General features: G+C 43.0%; 1 protein-coding gene across 3 annotated transcripts in view; it reads right to left on the bottom strand.

The window, feature by feature from the left end:
- Nucleotides 1-24,726, bottom strand: part of DNAJC1 (DnaJ heat shock protein family (Hsp40) member C1) — a 652,900-nt gene that overhangs the window by 478,369 nt on the left and 149,805 nt on the right. The gene's annotated exons all lie outside the window — the stretch shown is intronic.

The following is a 24,726-nucleotide window of genomic DNA, read 5'->3' as shown; positions in this document are numbered from 1 at the left end:
CTCCGGTTCACATTTAACAGAGATAACTATCACCGGGTAGGCGGTTTACATGGAACATGGTTTACATGTTCCATGTAAACCATTTATGTTTATGTGCATTACTACATTACTATGTTTATGTGCATTACTAGTTTATGTGCATTACTACAGATCCTGGGAGTATGTTAGGTCGGTTCTGTGTCTGTTACCGAGATGAGATATTTTGCTAGCATGTAAGCGTTTGTATCGGTCTTATTTGTTGTGTTTTCTCAGAGGACATACATTGGTGGTAAACTGCTGTCTTTTCATAAGTAGGGCTATTGAGAACTGAGTTAATTATATTAGTCCGGCCCTCTAAAACCATCCCAATTTCTCATGCGGCTCCATGGGAAAATTAATTGCCCACCCCTGATCTAACCTCTGCCCATGATACTGCTTAAGCCCTAGTGGAATGAGCCCTAACCTAAGTAGGCAATGGCTGTTCAGCATCCACATATGCGGTCATGACCACTTCCTTAATCCAGCAAGCTACTGTAGCCCGCGAAGCTGGTTCACCCTGTTTTCTTCCACCATGAAGGACAAACAGACTATCCATCTTTTGGAAAGGTTTAGAAACTTCCGTATACCTCACAACATGTCTCTTGACATCCAAGGGACACAACAGGTGATATTCTTCTGCATCTTTCCTTATCCAAGGGTGACAAGGAAATTGTCTAATTCAAGTGAAATTCAGAGACCCCTTTAGGCAAGAATGAAGGAACAGTACACAGCTGTATGGCTCCTGGAGTCACCTGAAGGAACAGCTTCCAGCAAGACTAGGCCTGCAGTTTGGAAATTCAATGCACAGAACATATGGCCACCAGAAACACTATTTTCAAGGTCAATAACTGCAAGGAAAGGGTACGCAGTGGTCTAAACATAGAGCCCGCCAAGAAATCCACTATCAGGTTAAGACTCCACAAAGGAACCAGTAACCGCATAGGAGGAAAATGTTTCACTCCCTTCAAGAAACGGGCCACATCAGGAAGCCCTGCCTCATGTTGAAATGAACACCCAATCACAGATATCTGAAGACTGCTCTTAGCTAAGTTCATCACCCAACTGAGCTCCTGCAACAGGGAGATCACCTTGCAGGTCACCAGGCGGCTTTCTTCCAGGGATTTGGCTCGAATCAGCCAGTCGTCCAGATACAGGTGTACTAGGATTCCATCCTCTCTCAACTCTGCCACCACCACCACCACCATAACCTTGGAAAAAGTTCTGGGAGCGGTGGCTAGACCAAAAATGCAGTGCCCGAGGCTGATGACGGCATTCCAACACTGCAAAAACAGAAAACGGTGTACCAATTAGATGGGGAAATGGAGGTACGCCTCAGACAGATCCAAGGAGGTCAGATATTTCCCCCATCTGCATGGCCATTTTCTCCGAGTGCAATATTTCCATGCAAAAATGAGTCACCCACAAATGAAGGTAGACGCCTTTGAGATCCAGGATGGGATGAAAGGAGCCCTCCTTCTTGGGCACAACGAAATAAATGGAATATCGCCCCATATTTTGAGACGTGGGTATTGGAATCATAGCCCTCAGACTGAGGAGCCTTGACAGCATAGATTCCAATGCTTGCTTCTGCGGGGCATGGCAGGGAGACATCATGAACACGTCCTGAGGAACAGTGCAAAACTTCAGCACATATCTTTCTCAAATCACCTCCAGGACCCATTGATCCGATGTAATCCCGACCCACCTCTGATAAGAGACAGAGAGGCATCCTCCTATCTCCTGTTCCTGAGGGTGGGTCGGCAAACCTTCATTGTGAGACTCGGGAGAATCCACTACCTGAGCCCATCTCTCGCTTGGGCTGTCTGAAATGACTGAGATCTGCCAAAAGGCCAAGTCCTCTGAAGGTTTGGCACTCTGTAGGGACAAACTGTTTGGAACCCCTGAGATGACTCATACCAAAGGGGCATGGTAACTGCTTCTTATCCTTCAGCAACTGAGGAACTGGGGATTTGCCCCACTTACTGGCCAGTTTCTCCAACTCACTCCCAAACAAGAGCAAGCCTTTAAATGGACATTTCGTAAGATTAGCTTTAGAGGTTGCATCAGCTGACCAATTTCACAGCCATAACCGATGCCTAGCCACTATTTCCAAGGCCACTCCTCTGGCCAAGGTACTGACCAAATCGCAGCCTGCATCTGCTAAAAAGGCGGCGCCGGGTTCCATAACTGCTCTGGAATTCACTCCAGAATCATCAACCTCCTGAGAGAGAAGCAGACAAGAGCGAGCCATGAGGGAACAACAGGAAACTCTCTGCAATGTCATTGCCACTGCTTCAAATGCTTGCTTAAGGATAACCTCACTCCTCCTATCATGCACATCCTTCAAGGCTGCTCCTGCCTCCACGAGGTTAGTCATCTGCTTAGAGAGACTGCACAGACAAGCGCATCCACTTTCAGAAAATGCAGGTGGCTCTCTCACCACTGGATCCATGGGGTATAGGCCTTCCAAAGTTCAACCCCCTTTGAAATTTTCCTCTGGGCATCCCATTCAATTCTTGAACAATTTCCATAACAGGGAAAAAACAAGAGGCTTGTCCGCAAGGAAACCCAAATGGGATTTTTCTTTGGCTCGGAAGTGAAATCTGTACCAGATACTCCCAGCATCTTCAAAGTCTGGAAAATTAGGGTCGGTAGTTCATCTCTATAAAAAAACTGCAACATAGTCCTATTCGGTTCCAGTCTTGGAGGAACTTCACCATCCTCCAGAGAGAGTCTGGGTCTGCCTCATCAGTACCATCTGGATTCCTGTCAGAAACACCTGTAGCTCAAGGAGTATTTTCAGCACTTAAATAAATATAGTACCGGAAGAGGGAGAGGCCACTTCCTGAGGATCTGACCTGGCAGGATTGGACAAGGCTAAGGACTGTGCCTGAAGAAAGGATTGCAATCCTTGAAAAAAAAAAAAAAAAAAAAAAAAAAAAAATCTACCCAAGAAAAGGCAGAAGGATCAATACCAAAACCAGAAGGCACTTATGTGGGCCATCCCCTGTTGAGGAAGTAGTCAAGGGAGTTCCAAGGTCAGGCATTCCTCTGGACAAGTCCTTAACCAGGCCATCATCAGGCTGGGAAGAACCAGGCTTAGTAAAATCAGAGGAATATAATTCACCCTGAGCCTCTAAACAGCGCTGACACATATGAGAGGGCACTCCAGGCTGAGATGCCAGAATATGACAGGCGAGACAGAGAGAAAAGCGCTTAGGTTTCTTGGTCAAGGGCGCCATTAGTCAGTCAGTATGCTTAACAGACTGAAAATGTGTGTCCAGCCGATTCACGATGAAGAAATTTAGGTTAACAAAAGTTAGGCACCCCAATTCTATGCGCCACAAAATTAAGCACACAGTCACCACGCCAAACCTGGGCGTTTAATCAATAAGTGCGACAATGTGCATACACAGTGCGCCCAAAAGAAACTGGGCACACAATTTGGATGCACAGGTAGACGCACCTGCGCAATGGTCCTGTAGAGGGCAGCTAAACATGCAGAAAAGCATGCAAACACACCGCTGCAGCCTACCACACGGCACACAGGAAAAAAGCCTAACAGCGGGGCCTAGTCCTAGTCCAGGCTGCTCAACCCATCAGGCTGCCCAGTTCCCTTAACCTCACAGGAGCGGGAACAAACATTGGAATGGCGTGCCAAGCACAGAGACTGGAGGAAGTCCTTCACAACCCTTCTATTTTTTTTTTTTTTTTTTTTTAACTTACCTAAGCTCATCCCTTACCAGCTGAGTACACAAACTACCTCCAGCTGTGAGGGGAGATGGCATATGCCATTCACCCCCGCACTTGGCTTCCTGAACCTGCTGTCTTTCAGCTGTTCAAACAGTTAAGTTCAAGCCAGCTGAAAAAAAAAAACAAACAGTTACCAGACAAAGACACTCATCTGAGGGACCACAGAAATCACCTCAGGAATTCTCAACTGAAGGAGAGACCGTTTGATATTACCGCAGGAGAGCGGGGCATTTTATTGTTCTTTTAGTTCTCCTATCAAAATATAAAGCAATCCCCAGGAGGGAAAAGCACATCCACCATCTGCTGGAGACGGAGAATACTGGCAGGCTGATGTCATTGCAGGAGTCAGTTTGCTCCATCTGCTGGTAGAGGTGCACAACCTATTGGGGTCCTGAATCCATCTATCCACATGCTAGGAAACATATTAGGTACTTCAGTGGAGTGGGTTTGGAGTCAGCCATGGAATGACCATTTCCCCAATGTCATCGAAGGGTCTGAACTGTGACCGTTTATGACATGAAAGGAGATAGGAAAGGAAGAAGCAGTTATGGCATATTACGAGCCTCTAGAGCAGGGGTGGGCAATTCCGGTCCTCGAGGGCTGCAAACCAGTCGGGTTTTCAGGATATCCTTAATGAATATGCATGAGAGAGACCTGCATACACACTGCCTCAGTTGTATGCAAATCTATTTCATGCATATTCATTAGGGGTATCCTGAAAACCCGACTGGTTTGCAGCCCTCGAGGACCGGACTTGCCCACCCCTGCTCTAGAGGAAGTGGGAATTCAGGCGACATCTGCTACCCAAACTGTAGTTCCTTGTCATACACATTACCAAGGAACCATGTAAGATCTATGGCTGGAGCCTGGAAAACCGTAAACTTACAGCTTGGTTCAGCTCTTCAGAGCAGAGAAGAAAAATGGACTTTTGGAGTTAATTATCTCTATGTCCCAAAGTGGGCCATGAAAGTGGTTGAATGAAATAAGATCGATGCATTCACCATAAGACTGTGGAAAAAGTAAAGGACGATGCTAAACCTGCTCTTCTGAGGGAGAAAGCACTATTATTCTAGCAAGTGGTTGGTAAGATCAAGAAATTTCAGCATGCAGGACAAATATAGTTGCACCATGTATTGTAGGTTTCTCCTGAAGGCAACGAGAGCTATGCCATAGTCACCAGAATGCTGGGAGATTGGTCAGTTGTAGAGAAGCCAGACTCTAACCATTATGAATGATCCACTATGTCACACTCTGAGAACTACAGCAATAACTGGCTCATGAGATTCACTGTTGAAAAGTTCTGGGTTGAAGTGCTGTTTCTGTTCCTGATTTATACTAAGACCATGAAGACTACAGGCAGCGGAGGGACCTGATGGAATATTCTGGAATGAAACCAAACTTTCATATTCGACTTAGGCTTCTAAAAATGGTATGACCTGTTTTTATTTCCTCATAGGATGCTGTGCCACGTTTTGGTGAAGGGACTGATTTCTGCTCTCAGAGTTATGAGGCATTCACAGACTAGTGAATGCCTCATAACTTTTCTGCCTTTCCCATCTCCCCTTTATCCCCTCCCTCCCCCACCCCTCCTTATCCTCCTACCCTCCCCTCCTTCCCCTCTTCCCCACTTCCCCTTCTTATCCTCCTTCCCCTCTCTCCTTCCCCCCTCTTCCCCCTTGTTTTATTGCTCCATTGTTTTATTGTTTTATTGTATTTTTCCGCCTGAGTTCATTGTAAACCGGCATGATGTGCTTCACGAATGTCGGTAAATAAAAGTTAATAAATAAATAGTCCCATTACATCATTTTCATTATAGTTTATTTATCAGTATCCGATAGTTATTGCACAATGATACTGTTGTCTTATTGAGTGAACAATTAATGTTTATAAAATTTTATATTTAAAAAGAAAAACAGATTCCAACTGATTTTTCTCACTATACTTGTGATTTAACTTCTGTTTCTTCATAGTACAATGAAGAAAGTCATACCAGAAACTGCTGAAGGAGATTTTCATCCAAGGACTAGTGTTTATTTTCCTGCTAAAATGATTATCACTACCTTAAAGATCTAGAGTGGTAATGGCTCCTTTCCAGGAATGGGCACCTTTGTGAATAGCCCAAACTTGCTCAATGATAAAGATTTAATAACTGGTGTATAATTATAACTGCCTGGGTAATATCTTTGGATTTACAGATGAAGTTTCACCTTAATTGGTGTCCCCTGATGGATTCACCTTAAGGTATTATTTGTTTAAAAATTTCTCCAAAGAAAGTTCCTCCACTGTCTGTGTTTGCATGGTGTTGCAAGCCACATTTCATCTTCTTATCCATGTTTTATTTTGTAAATGTATTCTGCGTAGTGACATTTGCTGCCATGGCATCACATACAAAGACCTGGATATGGCCAAGATTAAATTGGTTGCCATCACATTGATATTTGCTAACACAGCAGATATTCTTACCTCCGGTACTTTTAATGACGACATGTAAGGCAAGGGCTGCCAAGAAATCTACGTTGCTTTTACTAAGTTGTTGGATGTAATGCCTAGCCTGAAGGTAGGCATAAAAATCTTTGTGCATGAGGTGAAATTGCTCTTGTAGTTATTGAAAACTTTTAAAATACATGGGTGATTGGGTCGAGGAGATTGTGAATGCCTTCTAACCCCACCAGAGCCCATCTATGGAACAGTGGATTAACTATCCTGGGAGGAAATTGAGGAATACCTTGTAAGGTTAATAGAGAGGAGAAAGTATTGGTTAGGTTTACTTTGTTCACACAAGTACGTTCAGGCCCAGCATCCTACATACCCAATCAAACTATGTCTGAATGAAGGGGGGAGTGGTTCCTTACCTTGAGATGGATCAAATTTCCTGGCCAGTAAGGTTTCAACCATTCTTGTAAAAATTGCAGGGTTGAGAACACACTAGTTCCGGCTAACCAATCTTTAATATGGCAGCAAATACAAGCTAAATTATAATCTCTCCAATTAGGGCACTTCAAACTGCCTTGATGGGTATCCAACATTAAAGAACTTAAGGGGAGCACAGGTTTATGCTTTGCCCATATAAAAAGGCAAAGAGCTTTATTGATACAAATTATCTCTGATCTACAAATCCAGAGGCAATTGTTACAAAACAAAGCCATTTAGGTAGCTCAATCATGCTAATTAAGAATATTCATCCTGTGAGAGAGAGTACAAGTGTATTCCAAGTCTGTAGCTTAGCTTCCATTGATTTTAATAATGGGAAGATATTTGCCTTGTAGAGTTTGCCCACATCCCTAGTGAGTTTAAGTCCCAAGTACCTCATCTCTGATATAACCCATTTCAATGGAAAAAGTCCTTTCCAGCTAGATTCTAACTCTCCATAGACCACCATAGCCTCCGATTTATCCATGTTAATTTTGAGCCCTGCAAAAGACCCAAATAATGTTTGATGGAGAATATGTTCCAGGGAAGCCTGCAGCAATGTCAAAAATACTAGCACATCGACCGCGAATGCTGCTGTCTTAAAAACCTGGGAGCCCATCACAAAACCTTTTATCAAAGGATCTTCCTCAATTTTTTGAAGCAAGGGGTCTATTGAGAGTATACATTGTTGCTAATTTAATGTTCTTTGTAAACTGATGTGGATTGTAAAGCTTGTTACTAATTTAATGTTCTCTGTAAACCGAGGTGATGTTTTCCAACGTGCCGCGGTATTTAAAAAACCCTTAAATAAATAAATACATATAGAAGAGGAGATAGAGGACAGCCTTGCCTGGTGCGTCGGACAAAGTCTTGGGATACGAAACCATTCACCAAAATCATCGACTGTGGGTTATGATATAGCATGGATATATATTTGATAATTTCCCTGGAAAAGCCATACCTCCCTAAGACAGAAAATAAGTATTGCCAGAATACTCTATGAGAACATAAGAAAGTGCCATGCTGGTTCAGACCAAGGGTCCATCAAGCCCAGCAACCTGTTCTCAACAGAGGCCAAACCAGGTCACAAGAACCTGGCAAGTACCAAAACATCAAGAAGATTCCATGCTACTGATGCCAGTAATAGCAGAGGCCATTCCCTAAGTCAACTTGATTAAAAGCAATTAATGGACTTTTCTGCCAAGAAATTATCCAAACGTTTTTTTAACCCAGCTACACTAACTACATTAACTACATTCCCTGGCAATTAATTCCAGAGCTTAACTGTGCATTGAGTGAAAAATAATTTTCTCTGATTAGTCTTAAATGTGCTATTTGATAACTTCATGGAGTGCCCCCAAGTCCTTCTATTATCCGAAAGTGTAAATAACTGATTCACATCTTCGCGTTCAAGACCTCTCATGATTTTAAAGTTATCATATCCCCCTCAGCCATCTCTTCTCTAAGCTGAACAGCCCTAACCTCTTCAGCCTTTCCTCATAGGTGAGCTGTTCCATCCCATTTATCATTTTGGTTGTCCTTCTCTGTACCTTTCTCCATCGCAACTATATCTTTGAGATGCGGTGACCAGAATTGTACACAGTATTCAAGGTGCGGTCTTCACCATGGCGCGTTACAGAGGCATTGACATTTTCCATTTTAATAACCATTCCCTTCCTAATAATTCCTAACATTCTGTTTGCTTTTTTACTGCTGCAGCACACTGAGCCAGTTTCAAAGTATTATCCACTATGATGCCTAGATCTTTTTTCCTGGGTGGTAGCTCCTAATAGGGACATAAGAACATAAGAAAATGCCATACTGGGTCAGACCAAGGGTCCATCAAGCCCAGCATCCTGTTTCCAACAGTGGCCAATCCAGGCCATAAGAACCTGGCAAGTACCCAAAAACTAAGTCTATTCCATGTTACCATTATTAATGGCAGTGGCTATTCTCTAAGTGAACTTAATAGCAGGTAATGGACTTCTCCTCCAAGAACTTATCCAATCCTTTTTTAAACACAGCTATACTAACTGCACTAACCACATTCTCTGGCAACAAATTCCAGAGTTTAATTGTGCGTTGAGTAAAAAAGAACTTTCTCCGATTAGTTTTAAATGTGCCCCATGCTAACTTCATGGAGTGCCCCCTAGTCTTTCTACTATCCGAAAGAGTAAATAACCGATTCACATCTACCCGTTCTAGACCTCTCATGATTTTAAACACCTCTATCATATCCCCCCCTCAGTCGTCTTCTCCAAGCTGAAAAGTCCTAACCTCTTTAGTCTTTCCTCATAGGGGAGTTGTTCCATTCCCCTTATCATTTTGGGACCTAACATTGTTTAACTACAGCAAGGGTTCTTTTTCCCTATATGCAATACCTTGCACTTGTCCACGTTAAATTTCATCTGCCATTTGGATGCCCAATCTTCCAGTCTTGCAAAGTCCTCCTGTAATGTATCACGATCCACTTGTGATTTAACTACTCTGAATAATTTTGTATCATCTGCAAATTTGATAACCTCACTCGCCTTTCCGATTATATAGAGAGAGAGAGAGAGAGAGAGAGAGAGAGAGAGAGAGAGAGAGAGAGAGAGAGAGAGAGAGAGAGAGAGAGAGAGAGAGAGAGAGAGAGAGAGAGAGAGAGAGAGAGAGAGAGAGAGAGAGAGAGATAGGAGAGGCAGAGAGGAGAGACACCAGTCCAAGTACAGATCCCTGAGGCACTCTACTGTTTACCCTTTTCCACTGAGAAAATTGATCATTTAATCCTACTCAGTTTCCTATCATTTAACCAGTTTGTAATCCATGAAAGGACATCACCTCCTATCCCATGACTTTTTAGTTTTCTTAGAAGCCTCACATGAGGGACTTTGTCCAACACCTTCTGAAAATCCAAACACTCTACCGGTTCACCTTTATCCACATTTTTATTAACCTCTTCCAAAAAATGAAGCTGATTTGTTAGGCAAGACTTCCCTTGAGTAAATACATGTTGACTGTGTTATATTAAACCATGTTGTTCTGTATGCTCTTATGCTTTTGATCTTTAGAATAGTTTCCACTATTTTTCCCGGCACTGAAGTCAGGCTCACTGGTCCATAGTTTCCCAGATCGGCCCTAGAACCCTTTTTAAATGTTGGGGTTACATTGTCCACCCGCCAGTCTTCAGGCTTTTTTGGAATTGAAACCCACTATCTTAGCTGGGCACAGATTCCAATGGGCTTCTTCCCTTGCTATCACTAATTTAGTTGTATTGATACTGATGGCTCCCCCCTTGACAAAGCCTACTTGTCTTGCATGAATAAGAAGGAAATATCAAGCTTAACCGGTCCACCAGAAACTTGCAAATATTTAGCTTCATAATTCTGGAGGGAAATAGGGCAATAGGAGGCTGGTTTTCAGAGATCCTTGCCTGATTTCTCCAGGACAGTTATTTATGCTCTATTGAAGCCATCACGAAAAGCCCCTTTATCCTATGACAAGCAGGATGCTAGTCCTCACATATGGGTGACGTCACTGATGGAGCCCTCTCAGAAAACTTTGTCAAAGTTTCTAGAAACTTTTGACTGGCAGACTGAGCATGCCCAGCATGCCATGATCCCTCGAGCCACAGGGGTCTCCCTTCAGTCTTCGTTTTTCCGCGCTGCAGTTAGCATCGCAGTGAAGGAGCCCTGTGTGAATCTCTTCACACAACTTGTGATTTAAAAAAAAAAAAAAAAAAAAGTTAAAATCTTTCTCAATTTCATACCCTATATAGGGGACTCCCTCTCACCATCGGTGAGTTAAAAATGTTTTCCCCGCTCGATTCGAGCACCTTAATTTTTTGTCAGAAGGACATCAACGGCTGTCCAACCTTCACTATGGCCATGGGCTTTAAAAAAAAAAATGCCCAAACTGTAATCATACAATGTCAATTACTGACCCGCACAGAGTGTTTTGTGCCTCAGGCAGTTGCATGATGTTTTTTCCTGCCCACAATATGCGGAGATGACCGCCAAGGGCAGAAAGGCCCAACAGGAAAAAATGGAACATCTTTTCCACATACAATTTATGCCTTCGATGTCGACCCAATCGTCTCTGGCTGGAGCATCAAAAAGGTTAGTAATTCGTAAACGTCACACAGATGGCTCCAGAGACCGGCTATCCCGGACTCCATCTGTGGCATCAGTGAAATCGACATCCGGACTTGAAAAAGCCTCCGAACATCGACAAAAGCATAGTCATCGGCATACTTAGACACCAGAGGCCTTACTATTGTCGAGAGAACCATCGAGTGAACCATCACCAAAACAGTCTCGTCTTCAGGGAATATCGAGACCTACTACTCAGAGGCGTTCCCCTCCTCTGAAGGTGCCGGGCATTGAGCCACCACAGGGTTCTGTGGAAGAGCCAATGACGCCTTCTCTGCCACCACCTATAGCTGCTCTGACTTCACCAGCTATAAGGGAGGAACTGGATGGATTTATAAGCCAGGCAGTGAGATGCTCTCAGTGATCTTTGTCCATCGACACCTCTTGAGCCAATGCCATTGCCGATGCCGGTGCCTCCAATACAGATGCCCGCTCTGGTGCAGATGCCAAATATGCAGATACCGGATTTGTCAATATTCCAGTCACTGATGTCAAAGCTTGATGCCCTCATCGGAGCTCTTCCAGTGCAGCCCGTCACTCCAGTTCCAGCCTGTGACTATGATGCTTCTGGTACTTCTCTACCGTCTAAACCTCAGCCGGGACCCTCTGATCTCTCCTGAATGAGAATTCCGACCTCTCCATTGATACCACTCTTTTCTCCACAAAAACCCTAGATGCCATCGAGGCCTCCTCGTGTTTCTCCTCCAAAGCATACTCCATCGGACTCTTGGGAGGATAGAGACACAGATACATCTTCGGAGGACTTCATGTCTGAACCTTCCCCTCTTGAAGGCAGGAAAAAGTCATCCCCAGAGGACCTGTCTTACCACTTTTGTGAAAGAAATGGCTGACACTATTCCCTTTAAATTAGTGTCTGAAGAAGATACCAAACTTTAGAGGTTCTTCAATTTGTAGACCCCTCCTAAAGAGTTATTGTGATACCAATACATGAGGTCCTAGTAGAACTACAGCACAGATTATGGGAACACCCATGCTCAGTTCCACCGGTAAATAAAAGGATGGATACAGCCTATCTGGTGCAACACATCCCCGGCTACCAAAGGGCCCAGCTTCCACATCAATCTGTAGTGGTGGAATCTGCTCAGAAAAAAAATCAAAGAGAGTACGGCCTCATTCATCCACTCCACCAGGAAAGGAACAAAAGTTCTTGGACACTCTGGGCAGAAAAGTCTTTCAAGGATCGATGCTTACTTCCAGAATAGCGTCATATCAACTTTATATGACGCAATATCAGCGTAATCTTTGGAAACAGATGCAACAATTAGCTGAGACACTGCCTCAACAATATCAGGACTCAGCTAATGACATTATCCATAAGGATTTGGAAACCGGCAGACACGAGGTCCGTGCTGCTTACGACAGTTTTGAACCCTCTTCACGAGTAGCGGCAACTGGCATCAGTGCACGTCGTTGGGCCTGGCTCAAGGCTTCAGACCTTAGGCCTGAAGTTCAAGAAAAGCTGGTAGATTTACCTTGGGTGGGCGATAACCTTTTTGGAACACGAGTTCAAGACGCAGTAGCCCAACTTAAAGAACACAGACTCTGCATCAATTATCTGCAATCCCACAGGATACTTCATCTACCTCACGCTGCATGGCACGAAAGGATTCCAGGAAATCCTACTATAGACCACGTAGGGACTATCCACCAGCTCCCCGTGGTAGAGCATCAAGACCACTGCAAAGATCCCAGCCTGGACAACCGAGGGCTTCTAGGCCTCAACCTCCCCCTCAAACAGGCCCGGCATCAGGCTTTTGAAGAACAGCCAGAGAAAACAGCAGCTACTCCACCAACCCCAAGCCAGCCATACCTGTGGGAGGTCGTGTCTCTCTTTCACAACCATTGGTCAAAAATCATAACAGATCAATGGGTACTCAATTATAATACAAGGTTACCAATTAAATTTTCTCACAGTACCAAAAGACTCCCCATCACAGTCTCTTTGGATACACAAGGATCATATTACTCTTCAGCAAGCAGAATTATTCACCCTTCTGAGAGCCAGGATCATGGAACTAGTTCCCCAACCTCAGCAGGGCAGAGGATTGTACTCCCGATATTTTCTCATTCCAAAGAAAACAGGAGGCCTACGTCCCATTCTAGACCTCCGAAATCTCAACAAATTTCTATGAAAAGTGAAGTTCAGAATGGTTTCCTTAGGCACCATACTTCCACTTCAAGCAGGAGACTGGCTCTGTTCTCTAGATCTGCAAGATGCTTACGCTCACATTCCAATATTCCCTCCTCATCGCAAGTTTCTTCGTTTCATGGTGGGTCATCAACATTACCAATACAGGGTTCTACCATTCGGACTGGCCTCAGCACCCCGAGTATTCACAAAGTGCCTAGCAATGGCAGCAGCTCACTTGCACAAGGAAAGTGTATACATTTTTCCTTAAACGACTGGCTCATCAGAAGTCGCAGATTGTGCGCTCTCGCTTCTCTCAAGCGCACAATCTGCTCCACTCGCTGGGATTTCTAATCAATTACCAAAAATCCCATCTCCACCCATCTCGTCTACTATAGTTCATCGGAGCAGAGTTGAACACCATAATACCAAGAGCCTTCCTCCCAGAGGACCGGGCAGAAACACTCTCCTCATTAGCAAACTCTCTCCACTTACAGAAATAGGCGACAGCACATCAGTTTCCAACTCTGCTCAGCCACATGGCCTCCACAGTTCATGTCACTCCTATGGCCAGATTAGCCATGAGAATAACCCAATGGACACTAAGATTACAGGGAATACAAGCCATTCAACTACTGTCATCACCAGTTCAAATAACCCACCAACTACGTTCTTCTCTCCTCTGGTGGGCGAACAAGAACAACTTGCGCAAAGATCTACCTTTCCAACAACCAGTTCCGCAAGTACCTAACTACAGATGCATCCACCTTGGGCTGGGGAGCTCACAGAATCTCCAAACTCAAGGTACTTGAAAAAAACTCAAAGCAACCTTTCAAATTAATTTCCTGGAGCTTCGAGCTATATGTCATGCTCTACATGCATTCAAGGACTGCCTTTCACACAAGACTGTTCTGATACAAACAGACAACACAGTTGCTATGTGGTACCTAAACAAACAGGGAGGTATGGGCTCGTATCTCCTTTGTCAAGAAGCCACACAGATTTGGGACTAGGCCTGACACATTCCATGTTTCTCCGGGCCACTTATCTCGCAGGCATTCATAACGTAGTTGCAGACTGCCTCAGTCGTCAGTTCCAGCCTCACGAGTAGTCCCTGGATCCTTTAGTAGTGACCAGGATATTCCAACGTTGGGGTCAACCAGCGATAGACCTCTTTGCATCCAAACTGAATCACAAAGTGGACAACTTTTGCTCTCTGCTCAGACAGAGCCATCAATTAGCCAGGGACGCATTTGCTCGACCCTGCAATTCAGGTCTTCTATATGCGTATCCCCTGATACCGCTAATAACCAAAACTCTAGTGAAGCTGCAACAAGACAAGGGGTCCATGATACTCATAGCCCCGTATTGGGCTCGCCAAATGTGGTTCCCCATGCTTCTAGATCTCCCGATTCGCCTGGGTACAACTCCCACTCTCATAACTCAGGATCAGGGCAAGTTATGTCATCCCAACCTCCAATCCCTATCTCTAACAGCTTGGATGTTGAAAGCTTAATCTTACAACCACTCAATCTTTCAACTAATGCCTCTCAAGTGCTTGTAGCTTCATGTAAGCCTGCCACACGAAAAAACTATAGTTCAAAGTGGAAAAGATTTACCACGTGGTGTGCACAGAAAAGTATTGACCCCTTTTCTTGCCCCATAACATCTTTGTTAGACTATCTCTGGCACCTTTCAGACTCTGGTCTCCAGAGTGCTATCTCGGCTTACCATCATACAATAGGGGATGCACCAATATCAGTGCAACCCCTTGTCAGTAGATTTATGAGAGGTTTAATTCACCTGAAACCCCCATTACAGCCACCAGTCACAGAATGGGACCTTAATGTAGTACTAACAAGAACTCATGCGTTCTCCTTTTGAACCCATGGATTCCTGCGATATTTAATTCCTTACATGGAAGTCTCTCTTCCTAGTAACCATTACATCTGCTAGAAGGGTTAGTGAGTTACAAACACTTGTCACATACTCACCCTGTACAAAATTCCTACATGACCGAGTGGTCCTCTATACATACCCAAAATTCCTTCCCAAGGTAGTTACAGAATTCCACTTGAATCAGTCCATAGTCTTGCCCACATTCTTCAAGACCTCACTCTCACCAAGGTGAGAGGGCTTTGCACACCTTGGACTGTAAACATGCACTTGCCTATTACCTAGATCGCACTACAATCCATAGGAAATCCACTCAACTCTTTCTTTTGATCCAAACAAACCAGGTAAAGCAGTGGGCAAGCAAACTATCTCCAACTGGCTTGTAGAGTGAATAGAGTTCTCCTATGAAAAAGCAGGCCTTCCTCTCCAGGGACGAGTAAGGGCATACTCAGTAAGAGCAATGTCAACCTCAGTAGCACACTATCGTTCAGTGCCAATAGCTGACATATGTAAAGCTGCAACATGGAGTTCTCGTCACACTTTTGCAGCTCATTATCTTTTGGACAAAGAAGGATGACAAGATTCAGCCTATGGACAATCAGTCTTAAAGAACTTGTTTCTACCATAATCCCAACTCCTACATCCAACCTGCTGTGATTTAGGCTGCCTCAACTTTTCCAACAGTACTTCAGTGTTGGTCCACTACAAAATGACTCAGCCTCTAGCTTGCTAATCACCCATATGTAAGGACTAGCATCCTGCTTGTCCTGGGATAAAGCAAAATTGCTTCCCTTGTAATAGGTGTTATCCCAGGACAGCAGGATGTAGTCCTCATGAAACCCACCCCCCACCCCGTGGAATTGGGTCCGATACGTTTTATTATTTTATTTTTGCTAATGCTTATTGCTATACATGAGACTGAAGGGATACCCCTGTGGCTTGAGGGATCATGGCATGCTGGGCATGCTCAGTGGGCTCAGTCTGTCAGTCAAACGTTTCTAGAAACTTTGACAGAAAGTTTTCCGTGATAGGGCTCTGTCAGTGATGACACATATGTAAGGACTAGATCCTGCTGTCCTGGGATAACACCTATTACAAGGTAAGCAATTTTGCTTTTCCTTGGGCATTTTGGAAAAATTTTAGAAGCGGAAGTGCTATCGATTTTACCAGGATTTTGTAATATTCGGCACTTAGCCCATCGGGCCCAGGAGCTTTGTTGTTTTTACTAGAATTAATTGTTTTGCACAATTCCTGCAACTCAAAAGCTCTATTGAGTCACTCAAGTTGATGCTCACTGAACTTTGGAAGCTGAAGATCTTTAAAAAAAATTCTTCTTCCTGTAAAGTACCCCCCTGTTCGATCCTCTTGGTAAAGCACAGAATAAAACATTCTCAACATTTTACATATATCTGCTCCCCTCCTCAAAACCTGGCCTCATTCATCTTTTAATTTATATATGTGTGTTTTGCCTCTCTGGAGTCAGACCAAATTTGCAAGCAGCTTACCAGATTTATTCCCATAACAAAACAATCGATGGGATTCAAACTGAATAGATCTTTGGGCTTTTGTATGTAATAGGAAATTTAGAGCTGCTAACGCAGTTCTATAATCTGTCAAAGTAATCTGTGTATATTGACGCACCAGACGAAATTTGGCATCTTGCACCCTCTGTTCCAGTTGGAATATACATTTATGTAAATCTTTGGATCTTTTAATTAGCTAAGATATAATTTCACCCTGCATAACTGCTTTACTAGCTTCCCAAAATAAATTGGGGTTTGCTTCATGCTGAGAGTTATGCCTAGAATATTTTTCCCCATTTACTTTGAAGACATTCTTTAAACTCAATATCTTTAAAAAGGAAGCTAAGGAATCTCCAAAGTCTGGAACATTCCATTTTTGGATTAGGTGGTCAAATCTCAATAACCCCAATGTTTGCCGACTGCGTTTTGGGGAGAACAGTATCAGATATGAGCAGGTAATCAATTTGGGACTTTGCTTTTGATATGCTATATCTCTTCAGCTTAAATGCTATAGCTCTTCGGCTTAAACGCAGTTAACACCATTTTTTTTTTTTTTAGCATAATTCAAAAATCTCGCTATCACCAGGCAGGGACGATCTCTTACTTTCTTTTTGGATCTAAGCCTGAGGGCACACTTGATCAAGGCCCCTTGCAACGCTGGTAAATCCAGCTCTTTAGGCACCATTGCTCCAGCACATCGACATTGCAGTGGGAACACAGAGGAGAGGATCACCTTGCTGGTGGCTGAAAGGAATCAGTAAGTTTTTGCTTGGGACATTGTCTTTTTTAAAAAGTATTGGGCAAAGTTAACTATTTGGGGATATTATTTAGTGTGTTTTTGCCTTTAATAGTCAGAAAGGCAGTGAATAAACAAGTTTGACTGTTTGCATTTTTAAATAGTCAGTCAATAAGGTAGCAGTAGGTAGGCATTGAATAAACAAGTTAGACTTTGTATTTTTAGTCAGTCAATAAGGTAGCATTAGGTAGGCATTGAATAAACAAGTTAGACTGTTTGTATTTTTAGTCAGTCAATAAGGTAGCAGTAGGTAGTGTGTTTATTTTTAAAAAGTCTGCAGAACTGAGTGTTCTCCAGACTTTTAAAGAGTTGAGTGTTTGTATTTAATACTAACTGAGTGCTTGTATTGAAAAAAAAAAAAAACCCCAACCCAAAAAGTAGCCAGAAGCTAGAAATAAGCTAGGAGCAGTGTATACCAAAGTAAAAAAGTTGAATAGTTCAGCTCAGTTACTCACCTTGGAAAGGTGTTGAGGTAGTGTGATTGGGTTTGAATAGGGACCAACATTTGTTAATCAAGGGAGCAGTGAGTCACTCAGGCTGACTAACTGAAGTCAGACTGTTTGTTTTTCCCAACCCTAGCTCATCCCTTAATTTATAGGCAGGTGCCACTTTCACAAAAAAAAAAGCATCATCAAAAACTTTATTGAGAATTCGATCAGACCCCGGTAGGCCACTACCAGACACATAGTGAATTCACTAATACATTTAAAGGAAGTTAGACACATTCCTACTCCCATAGCAACCTAAAACTTAACTAGGAACTGATCAAAATTGAGATGAAGGCAGCAGTCCAGCAGCAAGAGGGGGGCTTCCCAGTCTTTTGCATCGAGTGTCACATGTATGATTTTTTACCCACCGGTGAGAAGTTGTACATGTGCATGCGATGCAAAGAGCTCCTGGCTCTCAGAGAACGAGTCCGATCTCTGGAGGCTAAAGTAGCAGACCTGGAGGAGCTGAGGCAGACAGAGAGGTATATAGATGGGACCTTCAGGGACATAGTAGTCAAGTCCCAACTTCAGACTGGCAGCCCTGGTGCTGCCTTGGAGGAAGAAGGTCTCATGATGGGAGAGCACCAACCAGGAGTAGCAGGAAAGGATCCCGTAGCAAGGACCTGCTCTCCAGGTGATGCATTATCCTTTCGCACTGAGGATATCTCCCCAAGGCCTACTGCCCAGGAGGGAAGGGTTAGGTCGGCCGTCATAGTTGGTGACTCGATTATTAGGAATGAGGATAGCTGGGTGGCTGGTGGGCGTGAGGATCGCCTGGTAACCATGCCTACCTGGTGCAAAGGTGGCGGACCTCACGCGTCACCTAGATAGGATTTTAGACAGTGCTGGGGAGGAGCCAGCTGTCGTGGTACATGTGGGCACCAACGACATAGCAAAATGTGGGAGGGAAGTTCTGGAAGCCAAATTTAGGCTCTTAGGTAGAAAGCTTAAATCCAGAACCTCCAGGGTAGCATTCTCTGAAATGCTCCCTGTTCCACGCGCAGGTCACCAGAGGCAGGCAGAGCTCCGGAGTCTCAATGCGTGGATGAGACTATGGTGCAAGGAAGAGGGATTCAGTTTTGTTAGGAACTGGGGAACCTTTTGGGGAAGGGGTAGTCTCTTCCGAAGGGATGGGCTGCACCTTAACCAGGGTGGAACCAAACTGCTGGCGCTAACCTTTAAAAAGGAGATTGTTCTAGTTTAAAAGCTGCTCTAAGGGGAAAGCCGACAGTCGCTCAGCAGCGCATGGTTCGGAGAGAGGTATCTTTAAAGGATACTAATGTTACATTAGAATTAGAGCATCCCGACAGTGAGGTTCCAATAATTAGAAAAGTAGTCCAAGTGCCTGTAACTAAAAACTCACCTGAGCTAAAAAATTCTAACTTATCCCTATCAATTAAAAAGCAGAATGAAAATACAAACAAAAAACAAACTTTGAAGTGTTTGTATGTTAATGCCAGAAGTCTAAGAAGTAAGATGGGAGAATTAGAATGTATAGCAGTAAATGATGACAGACTTAATTGGCATCTCAGAGACATGGTGGAAAGAGGATAACCAATGGGACACTGCTATACCAGGGTACAAATTATATCGCAATGACAGAGAGGAACACTCAGGAGGAGGTGTGGCACTTTATGTCCGGGATGGCATAGAGTCCAACAGGATAAACATCCTGCATGAGACTAAATACAAAATTGAATCCTTATGGGTAGAAATCCCTTGTGTGTCGGGGAAGACTATAGTGATAGGGGTATACTACCGTCCACCTGGTCAAGATGGTGAGACTGACAGTGAAATGCTAAGAGAAATTAGGGAAGCTAACCAAATTGGTAGTGCGGTAATAATGGGAGACTTCAATTACCTCAATATAGACTGGGTAAATGTATCATCGGGTCACGCTAGAGAGATAACGTTCCTGGATGGAATAAATGATAGCTTTATGGAGCAATTGGTTCAGGAACCGACGAGAGAGGGAGCATTTTTAGATCTAATTCTCAGTGGAGCACAGGACTTGGTGAGAGAGGTAACGGTGGTGGGGCCGCTTGGCAATAGTGATCATAATATGATCAAATTCGATTTCATGACTGGAAAAGGAACAGTGTGCAAATCCAAGGCTCTCATGCTAAACTTTCAAAAGGGAAACTTTTATAAAATGAGAAAAATTGTTAGAAAAAAACTGAAAGGAGCAGCTACAAAAGTAAAAAATGTCCAAGAGGCGTGGTCATTGTTAAAAAATACCATTCTAGAAGCATAGTCCAGATGTATTCCCCACATAAAGAAAGGTGGAAAGAAGGCAAAACGATTACCGGCATGGTTAAAAGGGGAGGTGAAAGAAGCTATTTTAGCCAAAAGATCTTCATTCAAAAATTGGAAGAAGGATCCAACAGAAGAAAATAGGGTAAAGCATAAACATTGGCAAGTTAAATGTAAGACATTGATAAGACAGGCTAAGAGAAAATCTGAAAAGAAGTTGGCTGTAGAGGCAAAAACTCACAGTAAAACCTTTTTTAAATATATCCCGAAGCAGAAAGCCTGTGAGGGAGTCAGTTGGACCGTTAGATGATCGAGGGGTTAAAGGGGCACTTAGAGAAGATAAGGCCATCGCGGAAAGATTAAATGATTTCTTTGCTTCGGTGTTTACTGAAGAGGATGTTGGGGAAGTACCCGTAATGGAGAAGGTTTTCATGGGCAATGATTCAGATGGACTGAATCAAATCACGGTGAACCTAGAAGATGTGGTAGGCCTGATTGACAAACTGAAGAGTAGTAAATCACCTGGACCGGATGGTATACACCCCAGAGTTCTGAAGAAACTAAAAAATGAAATTTCAGACCTATTAGTAAAAATTTGTAACTTATCATTAAAATCATCCATTGTACCTGAAGACTGGAGGATAGCAAATGTAACCCCAATATTTAAAAAGGGCTCCAGGGGCGATCCGGGAAACTACAGACCGGTTAGCCTGACTTCAGTACCAGGAAAAATAGTGGAAAGTGTTCTAAACATTGCCCACTGACAACCAAAAAACATTCTTCAAATGCATCCAAAATACAACCCTGGTTTAATGATGAACTGCGAAATCTCAAACACCTACTTCGGCAGAAAGAAAGAAAATGGCGCAAAGCCCCTTCACCGGCCTCACTCTCAGATTACAAACGCACTCTCCACCAATACAAGAGCATTACTCTGAAAACAAAAAGAGACTACTATGCCCGTAAGGTTCACCACCTCATCTTTGACTCAAAAGCTCTATTCGCCTTCGTTTCCAGTCTCACTAAACCTATCACTCCAGATATCCCACCCGAACTATCCCAGACTAAAGCAGACGAACTGGCTCTTCATTTCAGCAAAAAAATCTCTGACCTCCTCAATCAGCTGACACCAACCACTAGCTCTCCCGATAACCCATACCTTCTTCCAAACAAAGATATTCAGCTTAACGCATTCGAACCCATCACAATCACAGAGATACAATCGGTGCTGAAGAAAATGAAACCTTCATCACACCCTTTTGATCAAATCCCTTCCAAAATGCTTCTTCTCATCCCTGATACTATATCAAAATCCCTAGCTGAAATTATAAACTGTTCCCTGTCCCAGGGTATCTACCCAGATGAGCTAAAAACAGCTTCAATCAAACCTCTCCTAAAAAAACTGAATCTAAATGCATGTGATCCCAACAACTTCCGCCCTATTTCTAACCTCCCATTCATAGCCAAAATAATGGAAAGATTGGTGAACACTCAATTTTCCAACTACTTGGAAGACCACAGTATTCTGTCTCCAAACCAATATGGTTTTCGCAAAGCTGCAAGCACCGAAACGCTACTCCTCTCACTCACAGACTTCCTTCTCTCTGGAATCGATAAAGGTAAAGCATTTTTACTAATCCTCCTCGACTTCTCGGCGGCCTTTGACACAGTCAACCATTACCTCCTTCTAAAACAGCTGGCAAACATAGGAGTGACAGGTGCTTCACTAACTTGGTTCAAAACCTTCCTGGAAAACAGAGGATATAGGGTCAAAATTCATAATACAGAATCCCAATATCACCCTTCCACCAGAGGGGTGCCGCAAGGTTCATCGCTTTCACCCACGCTTTTTAATGTCTACCTTCTACCACTTTGTCAACTACTCACAAAATTAAGCCTGAAACACTTCCTCTTCGCAGACTACGTACAGATTGTGATCCCTATAAAAGAATCACTCGATAACAATGGAATACTGGGATAGTTGCTTATTAGAAATCAAACACCTCCTCACCAGCCTAAACCTAGTCCTCAATGCGTCGAAAACGGAATATCTGCTTATATCACCTGAAAACAACAACACACATTCAAAGCCACCAGCCCTCCTTCAAACCGCTCACATAAGAGACCTAGGAGCCATCTTAGATAACCGTCTTAACCTCAAACCATTCATTAACCAAACCACCAAAATTGCTTCCACAAATTACATATTCTGAAAAGAATAAAGCCACTTTTCCACGCTCAGGACTTTAGATCAATCTTGCAAGCAATAATCTTCTCCAAACTAGATTATTGCAACTCACTACTACTAGGCCTCCCAGCTTCCTACACCAAGCCTCTACAAATGGTACAGAACACAGCAGCCAGAATCCTTACAAACTCCAGGAAAATAGACCACATCTCCCCTATCCTCAAAGACCTTCATTGGTTACCGATCCACTACAGAATTATGTACAAATCCATCACTATCATCTACAAGACCATCCACCAAGACACTCAACTCGACCTACAAATCCCTTTTAAAAAACACACATCCGCCAGACCCATCAGGGAATACTACAAAGAATCACTTCAGGTTCCACATGCCAAAACCTACCAACATAAATCCTACAGTCTAAGAGCTTTCTCAGCAGCAGGTCCAACTCTTTGGAACTCTATCCCACCTGACTTGAGACAAGAACCATGCACTCTAACATTTAGGAAAAGACTAAAAACTTGGCTTTTTAAAAAAGCATTCCCAGGCCTTGATTAAAATTTCCACCCATCAGCAAAAACTCGTATTCAAAAATTGGATTGAAATAAAAATCCACCAACTTCCCACTCATACACAGCACCATATCTTCCTTCACAACTGTATCATATATTCATGTTTGCTATTCAACTATATATCTACATTATAATATATATTTATTAATTGATACAGTTGGCTGAAATGTTAAATATTCTTTGTTCAGTTTCTCCCCCTTCCAGATCCTAGTTAATTTTCCCTGTTTTATTGTAACTTTCTCACATCCATAATATTGTTATAGTATTTGAAGTTTCTTACTGTATTTGAAGTTGAATTGGGAATGTTGATTACTAAGTTACTCTCTGCCTTACACACATTCTTAAATGTAAACCGGGTTGATGTGATTCCAGTCATGAAATTCGGTATAATAAAATAATAAATAAATAAATAAAAATCACAGAACATATAGAAAGACATGGTTTAATGGAACAAAGTCAGCATGGCTTTACCCAGGGCAAGTCTTGCCTCACAAGTCTGCTTCACTTTTTTGAAGGAGTTAATAAACATGTGGATAAAGGTGAACCGGTAGATGTAGTGTACTTGGATTTTCAGAAGGTGTTTGATAAAGTTCCTCTACTTCTAGGAAAAGTAAAAAGTCATGGGATAGGTGGCGATGTCCTTTCGTGGATTGCAAACTGGCTAAAAGACAGGAAACAGAGAGTAGGATTAAATGGGCAATTTTCTCAGTGGAAGGGAGTGGACAGTGGAGTGCCTCAGGGATCTGTATTGGGACCCTTTACTTTTCAATATATTTATAAATGATCTGGAAAGAAATACGACGAGTGAAATAATCAAATTTGCAGATGACACAAAATTGTTCAGAGTAGTTAAATCACAAGCAGATTGTGATAAATTGCAGGAAGACCTTGTGAGACTGGAAAATTGGGCATCCAAATGGCAGATGAAATTTAATGTGGATAAGTGCAAGGTGATGCATATAGGGAAAAATAACCCATGCTATAATTACACAATGTTGGGTTCCATATTAGGTGCTACAACCCAAGAAAGAGATCTAGGTGTCATAGTGGATAACACATTGAAATCGTCGGTACAGTGTGCTGCGGCAGTCAAAAAAGCAAACAGAATGTTGGGAATTATTAGAAAGGGAATGGTGAATAAAACGGAAAAATGTCATAATGCCTCTGTATCGCTCCATGGTGAGACCGCACCTTGAATACTGTGTACAATTCTGGTCGCCGCATCTCAAAAAAAGATATAATTGCGATGGAGAAGGTACAGAGAAGGGCTACCAAAATGATAAGGGGAATGGAACAGCTCCCCTATGAGGAAAGACGAAAGAGGTTAGGACTTTTCAGCTTGGAGAAGAGACAACTGAGGAGGGATATGATAGAGGTGTTTAAAATCATGAGAGGTCTAGAACGGGTAGATGTGAATCGGTTATTTACTCTTTCGGATAGTAGAAAGACTAGGGGGCACTCCATGAAGTTAGCATGGGGCACATTTAAAACTAATCGGAGAAAGTTCTTTTTTACTCAACGCACAATTAAACTCTGGAATTTGTTGCCAGAGGATGTGGTTAGTGCAGTTAGTATAGCTGTGTTTAAAAAAGGATTGGATAAGTTCTTGGAGAAGAAGTCCATTACCTGCTATTAAGTTCACTTAGAGAATAGCCACTGCCATTAGCAATGGTAACATGGAATAGACTTAGTTTTTGGGTAATTGCCAGGTTCTTATGGCCTGGATTGGCCACTGTTGGAAACAGGATGCTGGGCTTGATGGACCCTTGGTCTGACCCAGTATGGCATTTTTTTTATGTTCTTATGGTCTTATGAGACAATTTCCTCCATGAGGCCCAGGAACTGAAGATTGATTCGCCGAGATCTGTTTTCTAGATCTTTGGACTTCTCTTCTGCTGCCTTGAGTTTGTTTTCTAGTTGGATTATCCGCGAGGTAACTACTAGTGTGTCGTCCTCTACAATGGATATGCGGCCCTCGACCGATTCAACACGGCGGCCAATATCCTGGATCAAGTCTTTACGTTCCAGAAAGTGATTTGAGATACTT

This window comes from Rhinatrema bivittatum, chromosome 2 (genome assembly GCF_901001135.1).
Source record: "Rhinatrema bivittatum chromosome 2, aRhiBiv1.1, whole genome shotgun sequence".
Taxonomy (NCBI): Eukaryota; Metazoa; Chordata; class Amphibia; order Gymnophiona; family Rhinatrematidae; genus Rhinatrema; species Rhinatrema bivittatum.
Note: the sequence above shows the minus strand (reverse complement) of the source record. Positions and strands in the feature narration are given on the sequence as shown.